Genomic DNA, 6,031 nt, shown 5'->3' on the forward strand with positions numbered 1-6,031 from the left:
AACAGCAGACAGGGAATCACTGTGTTGTCTGACAGCTTCAAGGGCCTCAGGCATGTGGACTTGGAGCCAGAAGGAGCAGCAATTGCAGAAGTCACCAGAATCATGGATGGCTGAACCCTTCCCAGAAGCCTGCACAGAGAGGAACAGTTGCTGGAAGAGGTGGAAATGGCCAGGGGGGCTGCAGGAGCCCAGCTCCACACTGCACAGGTCTCATTCTGCCCAGAAATAATTAAGAGCTAAGAAGAAGTTATGTACTCCATACCTAAATATAAATAGTCATTAACAGCAATTCAGAGCAGCAGGGCAGAGCAAAGGAGATGTCAAAACCTGGCAACATCTGACTCCAGTTGAAGACATGAACAGTGACCTGAGGGTCATTCTGACACCCAGGCAGACAGAAGCAGTGAAAAGAGGACTCCCTGCACCAACAAGTAGATCCAGACCTTGTATAGCAACTCCTCCTCAGGACACATGGGGCAGGGACCAACCCCATATATCAAAGATCTGGGGAGTCAAGAGTGGCCATTTGACCTGGCCAACACATTGGTCTCCAGGAGGATGCAAAGTGGCAGGAGCCCCCTGCTGGACATGAACAAGAGTAACAGATTTTAGCTGAAAACAGTAGATATAGATTAGATATTATGAAGAAATTAATTCCTGTAAGGATGGTGAGACACTGGCCCAGGTTGTCCAGGGAAACTGTGGCTGCCCGATCCCTGGAAGTGTTCAGGGAGAGGTCGGATGGGGCTGGGAGCAACCTGGTCTGGTGAGATGTGTCCCTGCCCATGGCAGGGGGTTGGAACTGGATGTTTAAGGTCCCTTCCAAATCAAACCAGTCTGTGATTCTGTGATTGTATGAACATAAGCAAAACAGTGTTTGGAGCTGGGATGCTCCATCCAGCCAGAGACCTTCTGAGCATTTTGGTCCAGCGGGTGGCCCCAGGCAGTGTGAGATGGGCTGGGAACAGTGCAAGGGGCTGGAAATTCCCCTTGAGGCTGGGGGTCAGGAGACAAGGCTGTTTACAGCAGGGAAAGAGCTGCAGGGCCAGAAGCTGGGAGAGGTCCTGGCAGCATCTTCCTGCCAAAGCCCCACAGACCTGCAATGTCAGCTCTGGAAAAGTCATTTAGGCAGTTTGCAAGACTCTCCTGGAGACCCAGGCATCTGGAAGAGGAGGAGATACACCACTGTACCCCTCAATGTGTCCCATCCCAACCAGCTTAGCAAACCCCACAGGTTGCAGAGATGCTTAGGGCTGCCAGGGAGAGACTGAGTCCCACATTCCCCAGGAGTGACTGACTGTGGTCACAGTCACAAAGGGGATTTTGCCCCCCCCCCCAAGTATACCACGAGGGCTGCAGCCCTGATTTCCACTTGCAAAGGGCTCTGTTCCACTGCTGAAGGTGCCTGTGACAGCTGCCAGCATTTTAGACCCTCACATGGCTGCACCCAGGCAAGATTAAAGAAACAAGGGAGAGGTCCACAAAGCCACTTATTTTTGGTATTATTCAACAGGCAGGGGAAGCATCCTCGAGGCTTGCTGCTGCCTCCACTTCAGCTACATCCCATTGGACTCCTGTTCACACAGACAAACACCACAATCCCTGAAGCCCCTCAGGACACAACTCTGGCAGTTGTGTCCTGTTGAGGAAACAGTTCAGAAATATACAGGTTGTGAGCAATCCTGACTTACTTCAGCTTAGGCTACATTGGGTTAATGGTTATTGAGGCCTAGTTGCAGGTTTCTAAAAATGAGCTAATGGGAAAGAGATAACTAATTGGCAGAAGAGAAAAATAATTATGTGAGAAGAGTGGTTCCATGAGAATGGAATGTGTAACTGGAATACCACCTGCATGATATGATGGTGTAAACAAGGCTTCTCTATATAAGTGAGTGCAAATTGTTAATAAACAATGTCACACAATCATATTGATGTGCACATGGAATCCTTAAGCCTCCACAGACTGTTTTCCCACAGTGTCCATCCCATGATCCTTGGCTTTCTCACTTCAGTCAGCAGGAAGATAAGTCCAAGCCCAAATCTTCCCATGGGCTTTCAGAGGCAAATCATTCAGTGCTTGTTCCCTTCTTTTCCCACTCTCCAGAGCCTTTATAGATTTTTTTAGGACTTGGGTTTAGTGCTGAGTTGGGCAGAATGTACCATCACAGACCAGGGGTAGCACGGCTTCACCTCAAAAACCAGATGATCTAGTCCTTTAATTTAGCTGCTTAGTGCCAGCAAGCAGCTAAAAATACTGCTTACATGATCTCCCTTGGTGGGATGGGGGAGAGAATCAGAAGTGTAAAAGAGAAAACTCATGGGTTAGCAGACCATCTAATAGGTAAAGCAGAATATGTGTGAACAAGCAAGTCAAAATAAGGAATCAGTTCATTTCTTCCCATCATCAGGCAGGCGTTCAGCCACTTCCAGGAAAGCCTTTATCATGATGATGAAGTAAGCATCCTCCATTCCCCCCACCAGTCCTCCTTCTTTCCCTCAGTTTGATTGCAGAGCATGACACCATAAGGTATCATAGAATCATAGAATCATAGAATCCTAGGGGTTAGAAGGGACCTCGAAAGATCAAGGTATGGGATATGAAAGATCAAGGTATGGGTATGGGATATTCCCTTGGTCAGCTGGGGTCACCTGTCCTGGCTGTGTCCCCTCACAGCTTCTTGTGAACCCCTAGCTTAGAGAAAAAGCCTTGAGACTGTGAGGACACTGTTCAGTAATAACTAAAACATCCTGATGTGATCAACACTGGTTTGGTCACAAATCCATAAAGCAGCACCATACAAGCCACTAAAAAAACCCCAAAAAACTTACTCTATCCCAGACAGAGCCAGTACAATCTCCACTCTTGATACTATTTTAAGTCATGCCCAGGTCCCACACAGTCCTCATAAGCCACCACCCTCCTTCCCATCCCTTGATTTACATATACAGGTATTATTTTCTTTTTCCATGCGTCAACCCTATAAAATGTCCATAAAACATTCATTTAATTAATTTAGTTTGGGCTCCATCTGTTACAGTGGTTAATCAGGACAGGTCCTCACCTATCCTGTTGTTGTGTTGTGTTGTGTTGCATGAACACCTGCTGTGTCATTGACTTCTCTGTGGGCAGCAGATACTTCATGTCCCAGCATGGCCTTACCCAACCCCTCAGTGCCTGTCTGCTGCAAAATAGGCCTATCCATGGCCACAGGCATCTTGGGGTGCACCTGCTTCTGGAGGTGGACTCAGCCACAGGTCACAGTGCCTTTGACTTGAGACCACTCTTTAGTTCCAGCCTGCCCAGTTCAGCAGCACAGGAACAGCAGTGATGCCCTGGCTGGCTGGCTGTCCAGGAGCATCACCACTCCTGTTACCAAAGTGGTCCCAGGCACAGCAGAAGGAGGTGACAAGCAGCACAGCAGCACAGCAAGCAGTGACAGCAGAAAGCAGACACTAACAAGCCCTGGGCTCTAACACACAGTGAGGCAAGCAAGAGCCATGGCAAGCAGAGGAGCCTGCCAATTAGTAGCTAAAGAGCAGCAGCAGCTATAAATTCAGTCTAACACACTCCAGTGAAATCTGTCACTATCTCATACTCTTCAAGTCCCACCTTGGGTTCCAAAAGAGGCTCATATCTGCCATATCTCTCATCTACACCTTACTGTTCCATGGTCAGAGCCTCCCCAACCCTCTCCAGCTCTGTTCATGATGATGTGGAAGTCCCAGGTAGGATCCCTGAAGCACATACTGCAACAGCCAATCTCCTGCTGCTGCTGAGGTGAAAGCACAAGAATCAGAGAGATCTATTTGGACAGATGTGAAGCAATGGTTATCTTCACCCTGGATAACCACAGCAAGGAGCTATCATCAACTGAACCCACTGTCATGATTTATCAGGTCAATTTCTGTTCCATGAGCACAACCCAGATAGCCTTGCTGTCCATCTTATTTCCAGTCTTAATAGTTTCAGCAGCAAAAAATGACCTGTATTTACAAAATGTGTGTCTGGCACAGACACTGGGAAATCACAAACAAGGCATTTCAGTTGATGTATTCTTGTGCACAATAGAACACTGCTTAGAGCATCCAGTTCTGGAGTCAAGCTTTCAGAAAAAGCAGGGGAAAAAGTGGATAAGGCTTAGAAAAAAAAGATTTTAGAAGACATGGTATAGCATATCCGAGCCAGAACTCCCCCTTTATGCATGTGGGAAGCTTTAACAGATGTCTCTAATGGCACAGGACACTGTGCAGCCTTCATGGCCACCCGAACAGTTCGTGTCACACCAGGTTTGCCTCTCAAAAAGACCCTGCAGGGCCAGACCAGAGCACAGGAAACAGCTCTCCATTTGGTTTGTTGACCATGGCCAACAGTTTGACCTCTCTCATATCTACAACATCCAGTTTGCATGAGGAACACCCCCCAAAGCAAGAAACATCAGATACCCCCTTGTACCAGAATATGACAAGGAAATCCCACGATGGGCAGGAGGGACCCCTGGCCTTCCCTGGGATGGAGAATTGGTGGCACTTGCAGATGTTGCAGAGGATTTCCAAAACCCTTAGGAAGCCTCAACTTGCTCTGGAGATGCCATTGGGTCTGAGATAAGGATGAATCTAACGCAAATGATCTCCCCACACTCCCAAACTGTAAGCTGCTTCTCACTGCACAGGACCAAGTTGCCCTGAAAAAAAAGGATGTTGGGTAAAAAGCAGTGATGAAGATGGTGTCTCTTCTGGAGAGGAGCCCAAACCCTCCTTCTCTGAACTGGGGAGACAAACAACCAAACTGCCTTGGCTCATCTGGTACTTCCCACAGCCCAGAGCTGCTGTGTCCTGATGGGCTGGTGTGTCCTCTCTCCATCCCTGTGATGTGATTCCAGTGGCTTGGCAGGAGGACACCGCCAGGACCTCTCCTAGCTTCTGGCCCTGCAGTTCTTTCCCTCCTGTAAACAGCCTCCTCTCCTGGCCCCCAGCCCCAAGGGGAATTTCCAGCCCCTTGCACTTCTCTCAGCCCATCTCACACTGCCTGGGGCCACCCGCTGGACCAAAATGCTCAGAAGGTCTCTGGCTAGATGCGGCATCTCAAGCAGCATCCCAGCTCCAAACGTTGCTTTTCCTGTACTCTGCTGGGTGCTTCTTCCACTCTGTCTCCCCTTAGAGACCAGTTTGATGTGACACTGGAGGCCCTTTCCCCTGAGCACAGGGAAATGGGGAGGGTCCTAATGCAAGCAGGGCTGTTGTGGCAGGTAGGCACCAGGCAGAGGGACATCCCTGTGCACTCAAAGGAGATCTGCACTGGTGGCAGTGCTGTTGGGTGGCTTTACACACCCATGGGTCCTCACACTGTGGGCACTCTGAAGGCCCAGCTCCCCACCTTAGGACCAGAGGTCCCATCCTTGCGTCCCCCAATGGGTCCTGTCCCAGAACCTTGGCAGCAGAGCAGACCCTGCACATAACAGAGGTCTGGAGGAGCTCATGGCTGCCAAGACAAGATTCAGACCAGAACGTACCCTGTATCCCAACAGTAATTGACTGTGATTGCAATCAGGAAGGGGATTTTGCACGCCCAGGGAGACCATAAGGACCATTAGGCCATGGCCCTAATTCCCATCTACAGAGGGCTCTGCTCCAGTACCAAAAGTCTCCATGAGAGTTGCCAGCATTGCAAAACAACAGCCTCACTGGAGGGAGAGTGGGGAAGATTTACAAACCAGCAGCAGTGCATTGTGTGCCCTTTCAGCGCTGAAAGCTCTGGGGTTGCTCCTGATTTCCTTGTATTCCTCTTCTGCTCCTACCCCTTGGAGCAAAACTGATGGGGGTCTGCAAGCCCAGCTCCCCTGTAAGCTGTGTGCCAGCTACCCAATAAAAGGAGCTTTGCATTAAGCATGGAAATCCAAAGGCTAAACCATCTCCCATCCTTGCCACAAAAGAAAATATCATTTCATGATCCAACAACCAAAGCTCTGTAGTCAGAGATGGAAACTCCAAGGCTGGAGAGGTGAGGAGCAGAATTCAGAGCATCTCGTCCTCT

The sequence above is a fragment of the Calypte anna genome, chromosome Z, assembly GCF_003957555.1.
Source record: "Calypte anna isolate BGI_N300 chromosome Z, bCalAnn1_v1.p, whole genome shotgun sequence".
NCBI classification, from domain to species: Eukaryota; Metazoa; Chordata; class Aves; order Apodiformes; family Trochilidae; genus Calypte; species Calypte anna.